Here is a 16,733-nt window from a genome sequence, read left to right as displayed (position 1 = left end):
ACTTTTCTTGGCCTTTCTGGTTTTGACAACAGAATGGATGACAGATGTATTCAATGTGAGGAAACATAAAAGATTGTGTGAAAGACATGGCCTTTGGAGCAAAATACTCTCAACTCAAGCACAAGTCTTATAGCCTGGTAGTTGTTTAACTTTACGTGTACATGGTAGGCAGAATATTGGCCCCTCAAAGATTCCCCGTCCTAATCCCCAAGCCTGTGGATATGTTACCTTACATGGAAAAAAATTTAAAAATGTCTTTAAGAGGGGTGCCTGGATGGCTCAGTCAATTAAGCATCCAACTTTTGACTTCAGTTCAGCTCATGATCCAAGGCTATAGGATCGTGGCCCTCATGAGTCTCCATGTTGAGCATGGAGCCTGCTTGAGATTCTCTCTGTCTCTCTGTCTCTCTCTCTCTCCCCCTCTGCCCCTCTGCCCTATTCACTCTCTCTCTCCCTCTAAATAAATTTTTTATTTAAAATAAAGAAAGTTGAGGCGCCTGGGTGCCTCAGTCAGTTAAGCATTTGACTGCAGCTCAGGTCATGATCTCACAGTTCGTGGGTTCGAGCCCCACATCAGGTTCTGTGCTGACAGCTCAGAGCCTGAAGCCTGTTTCAGATTCTGTGTCTCCCTCTTTCTCTGCCCCTCCCCTGCTGGCACTCTGTCTCTCTCTCTCCCTCTCTCTCAAAAATAAATAAACATTTAAAAAAATAAAACTAAATTAAAAAACAAAAAAGGTCTTTGAAGATGTGGTTAAGAATCCAGAAATGTGGTCCATATATACAATGAAATATTACTCGGTGGTCAAAAAGAATGAAATCTTGCCATTTGCAACAATGTGGATAGAACTAGAAGGTATTATGCTAAGCAAAATGAGCCAGTCAGAGAAAGACAAACATCATATGATTTCACTCATATGTGGAACTTATGAAACAAATTAGATGAACATAGGGGAAGGGGAAAAAAGAGGGAAGCAAACCATAAGAGACTTAACTACAGAGAATAAACCTAGACTTGCTGGAGGGAAGGTGCATGGGGAATGGCCTAAATGGGTGATGGGTATTCAGGAGGGCACTTGTTGGGATGAGCACTGGGTTTTATATGGAAGTGATGAACCGCTGGGTTCTACCCTTGAAACCAATACAACATTCTATGTTAACTAACTTGAATTTAAATAATTAAATTTTTGAAAAATTAAAAAATTTTTAAAAAATGAAGACTGTTAAGATGGAGAATTATTCTGGAATATGGGGGTGGCTCAATTTAATCACATGGGGATCTTTGTTCGAGGAAGGTGGCAGCGTTACCCAGAGAAAGGCTTGAAGGAGCTGTGCTGCCATCTTTGAAGATGAAGCAAGAGGCCACAAGCCAATGAATGCAAGTGGCTTCTAGAAGCTGCAGAAAGCAAGGAAATCGATTCTCCCCCAGAGTTCCAAAGAGAACAGAGCTCTACCAACACCCTGACTTTTGCCTATTAAGATCCATTTTGAAACTCTGACCTCCAGAACTATAAGATAATAATTCATATTGTTTTTAAACCACAATGTGTGGTAATTCATTATTTCACAAATTATTACAGCACATTAACTAAATTCTCTCGCCCGCAAGATCTATATGGTGACAGGCTTGCTCTGAAAAACGAAATCTATGATTTAGGTAAAGGTGTCCAATAAACCTCAGCTTAATACTTAGTATCCAATAACTATTAATTTATGCATGCTTCAGGAAACATTATGAACTTTAGTATCTAAAATCTTCCTGATGAAGCTTTGGTCTGGAGAATACCGACAACCTTTTTTCTGCCGGGTTCAGATAAAGCCATTTCCCCCAAGTGGACCACTGGCCAGAGATTACTCTGATTGGCTCATGCCTGGGTTAAAATATTCTGAACATCAATGTTTCTTCAAGGGTAAGAGTCATGGCGGGGGGGGGGTACCTGGGTGGCTCAGTCAGTTGAGCGTCCAACTTCAGCTCAGGTCACGATCTCATGGTTGAGTTCAAGCCCTGTGTCGAGCTCTGTGCCGACAGCTCGGAACCTGGAACCTGCTTTGGATTCTCTGTCTCCCTCTCTCTCTCCTCTTCCCACCTCCCTCTCAAAAATAAATATTAGAAAAAGCCGGGGGGGGGGGAGAGAAATGGTGTGTTTCATCCTAGTGCATCATGAAAAGAATCTGAGAAAAATGAGGGAAGCCATCCAGCCAAAGCGACTATTGCTAAGCAGCTCAGTAAAGAAGGCACCCTCTTCAAGAAGCAGAAACACTGAACATGAGCAGTCAATGATGAATTGTAACTGGGGAGAAAAATGACTCTGTGCAGGACCAGGTACATGGACATCCAGACTGTCCAGGAGCCGATCTCCATGCTCAAAGGGGCTTTATACTCAGCTTAATATGTTACCTTCAATGCCTTCAACTTATTACTAATATCTAAACAAGACACTCCAAGCTTTTATTTTGCACGTGACCGTGCAAATTACGTAGCAGGCCCTGACCCTTTGTGCATAAAAGAGGTGGTGTAGTTTTTGTCTCGTCCAATATAGCTTTCATTTTTTTTTTTTTTTTTTTTTTTTACTTACACGTTTTTAGGCACACCTGGGTGACTCGGTTGGTTAAGCCTCAGATTCTTGGTTTCAGCTCAGGTCACGGTCTCATGATTTGTGGGATCAAGCCCCACGTCAGCTTTCCATTAAAAGGAGTTGGACCACACAAATCACATGACCACTTTGCCGGCTCGCTTTGACATGTTACCATCAATGTCTAACTTGCCTGTCTCAGAAAGCTAATGAGGCCAAGAAGATGCTAATTCTGATGGAGCCTGGCATACCTGAAACTTCCGGGGGTCACTAAGAACAAAGACCGGGGTTTAATGAGCATCAGAGTTTAAAATATTGTGACTTCCAGTCGGTTAAGCGTCCAACTTCAGGCTCAGGCCATGACCTTGCGGCTTATGAGTTCGAGCCCCACGTCGGGCTCTGTGCTGACAGCTCAGGGCCTGGAGCCTGCTTCGGATTCTGTGTCTCCCCCTCGCTCTCTACCCCTCCCCCTCTCATGCTCTGTCTCTGTCTCAAAAAAAAAAAAAATAAATAAACATTTAAAAAAATGAAAATATTGTGACTTCCAGAAAGACTGGTGGAGTAGAAGAATCCTGAGCTCACCTGGTCCCATTGGTACACCTAAATAACACAGACATCAGTGTAACTAACCTAGAAAATGACCCCAAGACTTGCTGAACAGGCTGTCCACTCTTTTTAATTTTTTTATGTTTATTTATTTTTGAGAGAGAGAGAGAGAGAGACAGAATGCGAGCAGGGGAAGGACAGAGAGAGAGGGAGACACAGCATCGGAAGCAGGCTCCAGGCTCTGAGCTATCAGCACAGAGCCTGACGTGGGGCTCGAACTCCCGGACTGCAAGATCATGACCTGAGCTGAAGTTGGATGCACAACTGACTGAGCCCCCCAGGCGCCCCTCTCCACTCTTAATCATAGAGAGGAGGCCACATCAAAACTGGAAGGATGGCCTGGAGACAGGCTGGGAACCAAACTAAGCTGCAAGGCTCATCGCAATAGGGAGGTACACCATAGGCATGGAGAAGGGAGAGGAAGAGACCCACGCCGGGGACCCCAGACAAGGGGGACTTGCACTGAGAAGATGAATCCCCATCATGTCTGCCTTTGAAAATCACAGGGGCTTAACTTCACACGTTTTTATAATCAGCAGGGCTTAACACCGGAAACTCTAACAGTTAGCAGGTTTGGTTCTGACGGAGCTTGAGGGTGACAGGGAAACTGAGCTCCAACCCTTAAAAAAAAAAAAAAAAAAAGCCTAAGAAACAAGCCCATCTACACAGATATAGCATAAGAGCAGCAGTTTGAAAAGCATAGCATATGGGGTATGCAGTAAGGTAGACTTATTTCCTGGCCTCAGAGCATGTACAGGAGGGGCAGATATCTTTGGGACACTTCTCTAAGAAGTGCCATCTGGCTGGTGCCATCTCTCTCCTCGGCCCACTAGCCTAGATACATGGACACCTGTGGGAATCAGCCCAAAGACTCTCCACCTAGCTTTGCTAACAGTGCACCCTGCCCCCACATTCTCCTGCAGACTACACCCTCCAACCATTCTCATTCAGCAGAGTCCCTCTAAAGTGGATGCAGGTCTCATCCCCAACAATGGCCAGCACCACTCCAAAGTGACTTGTCCTGGGGAGAGGGTAAGATAACCACACACGTAAGTAAGACTCTAACCCCAGCAGTGGTCTGAGGCCGGGCATCTATCTGGTCTGACCCAACTCAAGCCCAAGGTGGCCTAAGACTGGCCCTTTAACATCATGGAGACCAAACCCTCCCTATAACAGGCCAAGAGAGCCATTGCAGACAACTAGACTGAAGGCAAACACATCTCAACCACAATAATAGGGCACACCTCTTTGCTCTGCTAACTTATCACCTTCTAGCCCCCCACTACCATAACCACTGACCTTTTTATTGTCTCCATAGCTTTGCTTTTTCCAGAAAGTCGTATAGTTGGGATCATAAACTTTTTCAAATTGATTTCTTTCACTTAGTAACGCACATTTAAGTTTCCTCCAAGTATTTTCATGCACTGATAGCTTATTTCTTCATAGCTGTGAATAATATTGCCTTGTCTGAATGTTCCGTAGTTTGTTTAACCACTCAGCCACGGAAGGACATCTTGATTGCTTCCCAATTTTGGCAATTATGAATAAGGCTGCTGACATCCTTGTGCAGGTTTTTATGCGGATGGAAGATTCCAGCTTCTTCGGGTCAATACCAAGGAACATGATTCTCTATTTTGACCATTACGTTTGGAGACTCTGGGAGCTATACGTCCTTATTTTAGTAGGGAGTCAGCTTCTTTAGAAGTAGCATGTGCACTCTGGCCCCCTTTTGGGTTCTGTGGTTCCAGTGAAAATTTTCAGAGTCAGGGTTATTTTGGTCTTGGTTTATCTGGTACCACAGGGGCTCCCGTGGTCTCTCCTGGTGCTGCGGGGGGGGGGGGGGGGGGGGGGGGGGGGCAGAAGGAGCGTTCTCACCCGGCCCAACCTGGTGCATCCAGCTGGAAGAAGGGAGCCTTCAGCCACAGAAATGAAGAAAACTGCCTGGACAGTGTGCTCATTAGCATGTGTTCACCCCTGCTGGCGTTCCTGGCCTTGTGGTGTCTCTGCACGGGAGAGGAGAGTCTCAGGTCTGGAAGGGTGAGTGCTTCCTTCAGCTGCTTACTGACAGTGGGGATCCCAGTAGATCCCTTTCACTAGCCCTACTGGACTTGCCTGGTAGTGTTAGTGGGAAGCCATCAATCAGTGCAAAAGAAGAATCTACCTGGGTTGTCTTTTACTGTTAGGTTGGGGGTCAGGAAATACCAAGCTGTAGTTGACTTCTTTTAGGTACAGTGGGAAGGGCATTCAAGGTGCCCTGCCACCGTGTTAGTTCTCCAGTTCTAGGATACCAAACCAGCTCCCTTTCATCTCACCATCTTTAAAAATTCTCGACTGCCTATCCCTGGTGTGATTTTCAGATGGGGATCATGGAGAGATAATGCTAGCCCAGCCTGTCCTACCAGAAGTTATGGCCCCACCCACATTTTCTATCTGAATTCCTGTTGTAATAAATCTTATCCAAGTTCACTTCCTTTGTCCTTCTCTCCTTTTCCATTTTTATTACTTTGTGTCTTCCCACGTCTTGCTCTCCACCTGTTCTGTGGTTATTCCTGCTCTTGAGGTCTCAGTGGTCTCTCTGGTTATTACATTGTATTCTGAGAGACACAGAAGTCCAATCTTAGACCTAACAGGAATGCTGAAAGAATCCGATTTTCTGGGGTGCCTAGTGGCTCAGTGTCTGACTCTTGGTTTGGGCTTCAATCGTGATCTCACGGTTCATGAGATCGAGCCCCAATCAGGCTCTGCACTGACACCGTGGAGCTTGCTTGGGATTCTTTCTCTCTCTCTCTCTCTCTGCTCCTCCTCCCCACTCTCTCTCTCTCTCAAAAATAAATGGATGGTGAGTTAATATGGCAGAGCAGCTTGGAGACGCTGAGCTTGTCTTTGTCCCTGAAACGCAGCTAGATCAGTACCAAACCATTCTCAACACCTAGGAAATTGATCTGAGGATTAACGCAACAATCCGTATAACTTGAGCCACAGACCTCAGCAGGTACCTGGTGTAGAGAGGTGAACTGGGGGAGAGAAAAGCCACAAAAAGTAGGGAGCCACTTTCACAGAGAGAGGACAGAGAGAAAGAGAAAGGGGGGAATTGTGGCGCACTGGGATTGCACAAGAAAAGTACTCCCCCTGAAAGTAGCTGGAGAGAAAGAGTGAAAACGCTCGCAGGGGACTAAATAAGAAATCTTTTCCCCAAAATCATCGATGGGGAGAAAGGAGAGGGATTCAATACCACCAGGATTCTATAAACAGTGGAGTGCAAAGTCTGAAGTTTCAGAGGTTAGTGACTGGCGGTGCTCTGGTGAGGAACTAGGGTGAATTCCCAGGAGCAAGCAGCGGGGTCTGAGGGATCTGTATGCTGGAGAGAAGCAGTTCCTTGCTTGGAGGGCCTTTCCCCACCTACAGTCAAAGGTCCCAGTGGACCCTGGAAAGCAGCCACGTTTGTTGGTATTGGGACGCAGAAACCAGAGTGCGGCGAAACCTGGCATCGGGCTGTGGGTTGTGACTTGGCATCTCTGAACCTCTGCTACTACGTGATCATAAGAACATTTTCTGGGGCAAGCCATTGCTCGGTGAGACCCTCCCCCAGAGAGTCAGTGGGGGTCCAAGCCACGGGGATCTCTGAAGTGTGGGGTTTGGAACACAACCCCATCTGAGATAAAGCTCTGGAGTCAACTGCCACCTGACAGGCAAACAGCTTGGACATGGACAGGGTAGAGGTGGGGAGTAGACGGAGGCCTGAGCCAAAGGGGAGGTGCTTGAATGCAGGTCAGTGAGAGCAAGAAGTTCCTTCCCCCAGAGACTAGGGAGCTGGGTGAAGCCATTTTCACCTCTCACACACACACAGATCCACTGCAGTAAGTTAAGCAGCAACACTTAGTGGAGAAAGGAGCCATTATACCATTAATCCAAGCCCATCCCCCAGAAGACCAGCACAGTCCCTCCACCTGCTTAGCGTATGGACTATAGAATGCTTCATAGTTTCAGTTCTAGGGGAAACAGGATGTAACTTCATTTGGGTTTCATTCTGTTTGCTGGTTCATTTATTTGCTCATTCTCTTTGCTTCTGTTTTTGCTTAAATTGTTTTCTTTTTTCTTTCCTTCTTTCTTTCTCTTGGACACAGAAAGAGAAAAATGTATTTCCTTTTATTTTATTTTTTATTTTTTTAAAAAGTTTTGTCCGATTTCATTTTATATTCTATTTTATTATACATTTTTTAAAATTTTTTAATTTTTTCTTTTTTTCTTTCCTTTCCCTTTTTTTCTCTATCAAGCTTCTTTCAACAAGGACACTGAAAGACACCTAAAATCTAGCTTGCTTTGATTTTTTTTGTTTTGCTTCTAATCTTTTAAAAGTCACAGGATATAAAATCAACACACAAAAATCTATTGCATTTCTTTTTTTTTAATTTTTTTTCAACGTTTTTTATTTATTTTTGGGACAGAGAGAGACAGAGCATGAACGGGGGAGGGGCAGAGAGAGAGGGAGACACAGAATCGGAAACGGGCTCCAGGCTCTGAGCCATCAGCCCAGAGCCTGACGCAGGGCTCGAACTCACGGACCGCGAGATCGTGACCTGGCTGAAGTCGGACACTTAACCGACTGCGCGGCCCAGGTGCCCCAGCATTTCAATACACCAATAATGAAGCAGCAGAAAGAGAAATCAAGGAATCGATCCCATTTATAAACGAACCAAAAACCATAAGATACCTAGGAATAAGCCTAGCCAAAGAGGTGAAATATCTATGCACTGAAAACTATAGAAGGCTTATGAATGAAATTGAAGAAGACACAGAAAAATGGAAAAACATTCTATTCTCATGGGTTAGAAAAACAAATATTGTTGAAATGTTGATCCAACCCAAAGCAATCTACATATTCAATGCAATCCCTACCAAAGAACACCAGCATTCTTCACAGAGCTAGAACAAACAATCCTAAAATTTGTGTGGAACCAGAAAAGACCCCAAATAGCTGAAGTAATGTTGAAAAAGAAAACCAAAGTGGGAGGCATCACAATTCCAGACTTCAATCTGTATTACAAAGCTGTAATCATCAAGGCAGTATGGTACTGACACAGAAACAGATGCATAGAATAGATCAAGGGAACAGAAGAGAAAACCCAGAAACGGACCCACATACATATGGCTAACTAATCTTTGACAAAGCAAGAAAGAATACCCAATGGAAAAGAGACAGTCTCTTTAGCAAATGGTGTTGGGTAAACTGGACAGTGACATGCAGAAGAATGAATCTGGAGCACTTTCTTACACCATACATAAAAATAAACTCGAAATGGATGAAAGACCTAAATGTAAGAGGGGAAGCCATCAAAATCCTAGAGAAGAAAATAGGCAACAACTTCTTTGATCTCAGCCATAGCAACTTCTTACTTGACATATCTCCAGAGGAAAGAGAAACTAAAGCAAAAATGAACTATGGGACCTCATCAAGATTAAAAGCTTCTGCACAGCAAACAATCAGCACAATTAAAAGGCAATCGACGAAATGGGAGAAGATATTTGCAAATGACATATGTGATAAAGCGTTAGTATCCAAAATCTATAAAGGACTTGTCAAACTCAACACCCAAAAAGCAAATAATCCAGTGAAGAAATGGGCAAAAGACATGAATAGACACTTTTCCAAAGAAGACATCCGGATGGCTAAGGGACACATGAAAAGATGCTCAACGTCACTCATCATCAGGGAAATACTAGTCAAACCACAATGAGATACCACCTCATATCTGTCAGAATGGCTAAAATGAACAGCGTATGTTGGTGAGCATGTGGAGAAAGCGGAACCCTTTTGCACAGCTGGTAGAAATGCAAGCTGGTGCAGCCACTCTGGAAAACAATATAGAGGTTCCTCAAAAAATTAAAAACAGAACTACCCTATGACCCAGCAATTGCATTACTGGGTATTTATCCGAAGGATACAAAACTGCTGATTTGAAGGGGAACATGCACCCCAACGTTTATAGCAGTGCTATCAACAATAGCCAAATTATGTAAAGAGCCCAAATGTCCATCGACTGTTGAATGGATAAAGAAGAAGTGGTATATATACACAATGGAATATTACTCGGCAACCAAAAAGAATGAAATCTTAACATTTGCAACAACATGGATGAAATTAGGATTGACGATGCTGAGTGAAATAAGTTAGGCAGAGAAAAACAAATATATTATTTCACTCACATGTGGAATTTAAGAAACAAAACAGATGAACACAGGAGAAGGGAAGCAAAAATAAGATAAAAAACAGAGAAGGAGACAAACCATAAGAGACTCTTAAATACAGAGAACAAGCTAAGGGTTGCTGGAGGTGTATTGGGTGGGGGGATGGGCTAAATGAGTGATGGGCATGAAGGAGGGCACTTGTTGGGATGAGCACTGGGTGTTCTGTGTAAGTGATAAATCACCAAATTCTATCCCCGAAATCATTATTACACTATATGTTAACTAACTTGGATTTAAATAAATAAATATTTAGGAAAAAATGTAATCTTTTCCCTTTTTATTGTGATCACGAAACTGAAGGAAACCACAATATGTACCCCAAAATATGAATTAACTTAATTGAATTACTGCCGTCAGGGACCGCACAAAGCAATGAGAACATAAGCAAGAAGTCACTGTGACTTCTCCTTGCATGCTGCAACACTGTTATTGGGAAATAAGAAAACTGGGTAAGTAACAGAAACACAGTGTAATGAGGTTTCTGTTGGGGAAGCAACAGCTTTGGGAACACAAGCATGTCGAGAAACTCAGAAAGGAGCTCCGCGAAAGGCCACGATTAAATGAAGACTAAGGATGAGTTGACGAAACTCCTCTATGGTTGCAGCTCTCTACACATAAACCACACCCCCAGTTGATCCGCTCCTTCAGTCTCTCTCCATCGTCTAAGCCAGAATTCAGGTCTATGGAACCCCAGCTGCTGACGCGACTATGATCCCAATTACTCCTAGACGGCTGCGCCCTGAATGCTTCTCAAGTTGCTAAAAAAGCAATGCAGCAGTTCCCCCCCCCCCCCCCCCCCCCCCCCCCCCCCCGCAACGTATCCACAGGGAACACGTTCTTTTTTTTATTATTATTATTTTTTTAATTTTTTTTTTCAACGTTTATTTTTGGGACAGAGAGAGACAGAGCATGAACGGGGGAGGGGCAGAGAGAGAGGGAGACACAGAATCGGAAACAGGCTCCAGGCTCTGAGCCATCAGCCCAGAGCCTGACGCGGGGCTCGAACTCATGGACCGCAAGATCGTGACCTGGCTGAAGTCGGACGCTTAACCGACTGCGCCACCCAGGCGCCCCAGGGAACACGTTCTAAGATCCCCAGTGGATGCCTGCAACTGCAGATAGTACTGGGCACACACACACACACACACACCCCTACGACAGAGGTTAACTTATAAACTATGCACAGCAAGAGATAAGCAATAACAATAAGAAAAGAGAACAATTGGAACAACACACTATAATAAAAGTTATGCTGATGCGGTCTGTCTTTCAATCGATCTGCTTTTCTTATACTCACCCTTCCTCGTGTGATGGTTGAGACGATAAAATGCCTATGTGATGAGATGAACTGAGGTGGATGATGTAGGCAGGCAGGGAGATGGGAGTGATAGGCTACTGCTGACTTTCTGATGTTATGTCAGGACAATCGTCTACTTCCAGACCACAGTTTACCAAGGGTCTCTGAAACCACAGAATAAAGAGACCGTGCATTAAGTGGGCGACTCCTGTTATCATTTCCAGTGGACGTGAACACCACGGAGCTCTGGCTTGACTACTGCGCATTCTGGAACGCTTCCACCAGTCCGGAGCTATCCGGTAGCCGGAAATGTATTTAGGGTACGATTTCTTTTATTTATTTATTTTTTGGTAACAAGGTCGGGGAGATGGGGCGCAGGCATTTTAAAGATGGAAAGGAAACAGTGACATAATTCTATCATGTGGCCTTAGCTACTGTTAGGAGTTTGGGTTGCACACTGAGAGCAGAGGAGGAATTATAGAAAGATTTTATGCAAGAACGTGACCTGATCCCATCTGTATTGAAAGCATCTCTCTGGTCACAATGTCAAGAATGAATCAGAATGTATTTAAATTAGGAAACTGGGTAAGTCCCAAATTACCTAGACTTTTTCTGTTATAAACCGTGTACTTTTGCAAGCTTGTTCTTATAAGGACATGTTTCACACATGCGCTTTGAATAATTAATTCAACTAATCATGATTTCCACAGAAGTATCAGCAATTGACTTAAACAGCTCACTGACTTCCTGCTGGGAGGAGCAGAAGACTGACGATGAACTTAACGTCACTTTGAATTCCCCACACTGGTAGCAGAGCTATTGCTGGTACTTTATTTTTATTTCCATAGAGCTATAATGGAAGAACAACATATTTTAACATTTACTAGGAGCTTCACATGCTGGCAAAGGCTTTCATGTTATCTCATTTGAACCTTGTCACTAGACAGTGAAACCGCTCTTCTTATACTTAACTGTTCATATGAAAACATTCTGCTCAAGGGGCTTGGTCATGGATCAAGGTCACAGCCGGTTGAGAAATGGAATCCATGCTTTAGATATATGCCTCGGAACCCAGTTTGTAAAAGAACACCAGGTTAGGGCCACGCTTTGACTCAAATTTCATCTGTGAGTCAGTCACACACAGTTTGTCAACGTAAAGTCTTGGGGGTTTTTTGCTTTGTTCTGTTTTTTACTCTCCAGACGTCTGGAGAAATGTACCTGTCTTCGTCAAAAAGTTCACAGAAACCACGCAAGTAAGACGGAGTCTTATAATAATGAAGGCATGTCCACAGACCAGTTTATCGAACATGTGCTATATGTGAGACACACTGCCAGTCTCCGAGGACACAGACGTGAACTAGATGGGAGTTCGTGCCTCTTGGAAACCCTGAGCTATAACAGATTGTATGGCAAAAAGCATCATATTCAGGGTGAAATAAAGTTACTACTCACTGGAAAAAAAAAAACACTTAATCCCTGAATGAAATTTATTTGCATGCAGCTAATAACATAGCCTTAAAGGATATATAATAAGAATTTCATGGAATTACAAGAAGAAATTGACAGATACACCAACAAAGGAGGAGAAATGGAATAAGGGAAAATTGCAGTGTCAATTCTTATTTGTTCTTTTGGGGATTCATCAGTCCCGTGTAGCTGACGCTATAAGGATTTTTAACATTTTGCTTTTTAAACTCAATAGTATAGAAACAGCCTTGACATTGGGTGCTGGGTGCTTAAAGCGTTCGGGAAATTAACTCTGTGTGATTTAATCTGGGATAAAAGCAGAATTTTAAAGCCAAGAAAGGGTAAAATAAAGACTGCTATTGGTTTATAGGTATAATATTTATGTAGCACCCTGTAATTTAAGACATAAACACCAAGAATTAAAGTGCAAAAGGCACTTTTCAGTGTTTCTAAGTTTTTAACATACAGAGAACAAAGTAGAGAGTTTCAGCACCTTTCAAATTCTCCTATATAATTGTAATGGACGATGAGAGAATTTCGAATGTGTTAACACTTTTTAAAGGCCAGCCGCAGGCCAGTTTGTAATTTTTCTCATTGCTTATCAAAATAATTTAATAAATGGAAGAGCGCAAAAAGAATTTATATATCTTATCCCATGGTGCAATACGTGTCCCATGAGATTAAATTCTTCCCATAAATACAATGCCCATGCGTGAGCCATACATAATCCCAGTAGAAAGAAAAGAAAGCTCGGGGCGCCTGGGTGGTGCAGTCGGTTAGGCGTCCGACTTCAGCCAGGTCACGATCTCGTGGTCCGTGAGTTCGAGCGCCCCGCGTCAGGCTCTGGGCTCATGGCTCGGAGCCTGGAGCCTGGAGCCTGTTTCCGATTCTGTGTCTCCCTCTCTCTCTGCCCCTCCCCCGTTCATGCTCTGTCTCTCTCTGTCCCAAAAATAAATAAAAACGTTGAAAAAAAAATAAAAAAAATAAAATAACAATAATAATAAAAAAAAGAAAAGAAAGCTCAAAATATACCAGACACTATATTCAGGGTTGTCTGTACATTTCCAAGTGTGATGGGATGATTCTCTGCTCAGGCCTATCTGAAGGTCAGAAGGCCTTTTTATCTTTACAAGAAATTCTATTCTAAAAGGAAATTCTACTTACAGGAAGTAAGTACGTGTGTTATCTTTCTGTCACATTGCTCTTGGGCCTCTCTTCTCTACAGCCTTCTCTCTTTCTGGGTGGTAATAAGGAGAAGCACGGACTTTGGGGTTTGACTTCCCCATTTCGAGCTTAACTCATTCAATGTCTCTGATTCCAGCTTACTTTTGTGAAACTGACCCAAAATCCCAGCTCAGGGAAGTCCCAGTTTATGCCTGTTGTGCTACAGAACCCTCTGGTCGTTTTCACTTCTTAAATGAGGATGATTAAGATGATATTTAGATGACAAACTATAGGATCCCCATACTTCTTCATACAGTGGGAGCGACAGAGCTAGTCTTGTAGGCTAATTATGCAGATTACATGAAAGAGTTGATCTAAAATATCTCACAGGGATCCAGGAAGAGAACACAATAAATGTGAGGTACTAATATGCACCCAGGCCCCCAAGTCTGCTGGAATAGGGTTCTTCCTTATCCTTCAGCTTTAATCCTATGCAGTCTACCCCTCTCAGAGGGCGAAGTATTCAACAAACAGCATGATCCAAAACCATTTTTTACCAGTTCTTCCAGGGTTTCAAACTGAACCATGGCAGCTTGAGTCACAGAAGGTCTAAGTGGCTCCCTGCAGGTTCCCACTAACCTAGGGCCTCCTCCCCACCAGTGCCAGCCAGCTCCAGTGACCAGGATCCAGGCAGGGTCCCGGAAACCCAGGCGTCATTTCATCCAGGCACCTGCTGTCTCCAGTGGCCCCAAAGCCACTCCTGTGACTCCCCTGCAGGCTCCCACAAATCATGAAACCAGCTCATCCAGCACCTGTCTGATCCAGAGGTCCCAGACACCATCCACGGCTCCAGGCAGCTGCCAAGGCAGGGTTCCCTGCAGGCTCCCAAGAATCTAGGCCCTCATTGCATCCGGGAATCTGGCAGCCCCAGCATCCCCATGTGGCTCCAGCAGCCCCACGCGGAATCCTTGACTCAGGCAGGGAAGCACCCGTGGCTCTAGGCAGCTCCCATGGCACCAGGTTCTACAACGCTCCCATGAGAACAGACCCTGGTTCACTCTGGAACCTTCCAGTTCCAGTGACCCCAGGCAGGCTACACGCTCTAGGCAGCTTCACTGGCCCCGGCCTCACAGAGGGCCCCTGGGAAATGAGGCTCCTGGCCCACCTTTATGCCAGCTAGTTCCAGTAGCCCCTAGTGGCTCAGTGGCCACAGGGAGCCCCCATAACTCCAGGTATCTTTCACTGTTCTCATGAGTTCGGGCCCCTGATCCACTCCATCACCTACCAGGCTCCTATGGCCCCAGGTAGCTCCAGCTGGCTCCCATGGCTCTGGGTGACTCCTATGAACTCAGGCTCCCAATCAATACCCACAAACCCTAGCTCCATGGGAGCAACACCTATGAACCCAAGGTCCCAGTAGGGCTCAACATCAGGGTGAATACAGCTGGTCCAGACATACAACCATTTTCAGCATCAGGTCACCCAAGGACTCCAATAGCAAGCCCACCCCTGGATAACACTAGACTGCCCACCTGAATCTCTGGACAAGCTGAGTAGTGAAAGTCTGGCCTTCCAACACTAGTTTGTGAAGACCGGAGAGGTGCCTATATCCTCAAATGTACAGACACCAATACGAGGCCACAGTAATCATGAATAAGCAAGGAAACATGACACCATCTCCAAAGGAAACTGATAAAATTTCAATGATGGACCCTAAAGAAATGGAGATCTATGGACTGTCTGACGAGGAATTCAGAAGAATCCTCCTAAAGAAATCCAGTGAACTCTAAGAAAACACAGATAGACAACTAAAGAAAATTCAAAAAACAATGCATAGACAAAACGAGATGTTCAACAAAGGAACAGAAAACATTATAATAAGTCAAGCAGAAATCCTAGAGCCCAAGACTACAATGCCTGCACTGAAGAACTCAAAGAGAGCTTCAACAGGAGACTGCAACAAGCAGGAGTAGTGAACTACAATACAGGTCTATTAAAATCATATGGCCAGAGGGGCGCCTGGGTGGCGCAGTCAGTTAAGCGTCCGACTTCAGCCAGGTCATGATCTCGCGGTCCGTGAGTTCGAGCCCCGCGTCGGGCTCTGGGCTGATGGCTCAGAGCCTGGAGCCTGTTTCAGATTCTGTGTCTCCCTCTCTCTCTGCCCCTCCCCCGTTCATGCTCTGTCTCTCTCTGTCCCAAAAATAAATAAACGTTGAAAAAAAAAATTAAAAAAAAAAAATCATATGGCCAGAGAAGCAAAATGAAAAATAATAAAAAAAAGAGTGAAGAAAGCCTATATGAATTATAGGATATCATGCAAAGAAATAATCTGTGCATTGCCGGACCCTCCAAAGGAGAAGAGTGGGCAAAAGGAACAGAAAGTTTGTTTATTTTTTTTTTAATTTTTATTAAAAAAAAATTTTTTTTAATGTTTATTTATTTTTGAGACAGAGAGAGACAGAGCATGAACAGGGGAGGGTCAGAGAGAGAGGGAGACACAGAATCCGAAACAGGCTCCAGGCTCTGAGCTGTCAGCACAGAGCCCGACGCGGGGCTCGAACTCACGGACCGTAAGATCATGACCTGAGCCGAAGTCGGACGCTTAACCGACTGTGCCACCCAGGCGCCCCTAAAGAGAGAATCTTTAAAGGAGCAAGAGAAAATGAGTTTTTCACAAATAAAGTAACCCCCGTAACGTTATTAGATTTCTCAGCAAACACCTTGCGAGCCAGGAGAGACTGTGATGACATATTTAAAGTGCAAAAGAAAAAAACTGCCAACCAAAATTACTTTACAGGGCAAATTTGTCTTTCAGGAATGAAGGAGAGATAAAGACTTTCCCAAACCATCATAAACTGCGGGTATTCATCACCACTGGATCTACCTCACAAGAAATGCTGAAAAAAGAGTTCCTCGGGATGAAACAAAAGGATGCTAATTAGTAACAAGAAAACATGAAATTGTAAAACATCCTGGTAAAGACATATACAGTAAATATACATAGTCAAGTTCAGAATATTCAAATACTGGAGTATGGTGCTATGTATCCATGGCTTTAGCATAAAGGCTTAATGGGCAAAACTGTTAAGAAATAACTATAGTTATGAGACTGTTCTCATGGACCCACATCATAAAAAGAAATAAATTATGACACTGAGAACACAAATCATTGAGGGGTAAGTAAAAGGGTAAAGTTTTTGTGAGCGAGCCAAGTTTTCAGCATAAAACGCCCTGTTTTATCTGCAACACATGTTATGTAACCCTCATGGTAACCACAGACCCAAACCCACGGTAAATTCATCAAGCATAAACAGACCAAATCCACTGCATACCCCTACAGAAAATCAAGCACCTACAAAGAAAGCCAACGAAAGACAAAGAAA

Source organism: Prionailurus bengalensis, chromosome B4, assembly GCF_016509475.1.
Source record: "Prionailurus bengalensis isolate Pbe53 chromosome B4, Fcat_Pben_1.1_paternal_pri, whole genome shotgun sequence".
In the NCBI taxonomy this organism is placed as follows: Eukaryota; Metazoa; Chordata; class Mammalia; order Carnivora; family Felidae; genus Prionailurus; species Prionailurus bengalensis.
The sequence above is the reverse complement of the archived record's forward strand: the minus strand, read 5'-3'. Positions refer to the sequence as shown.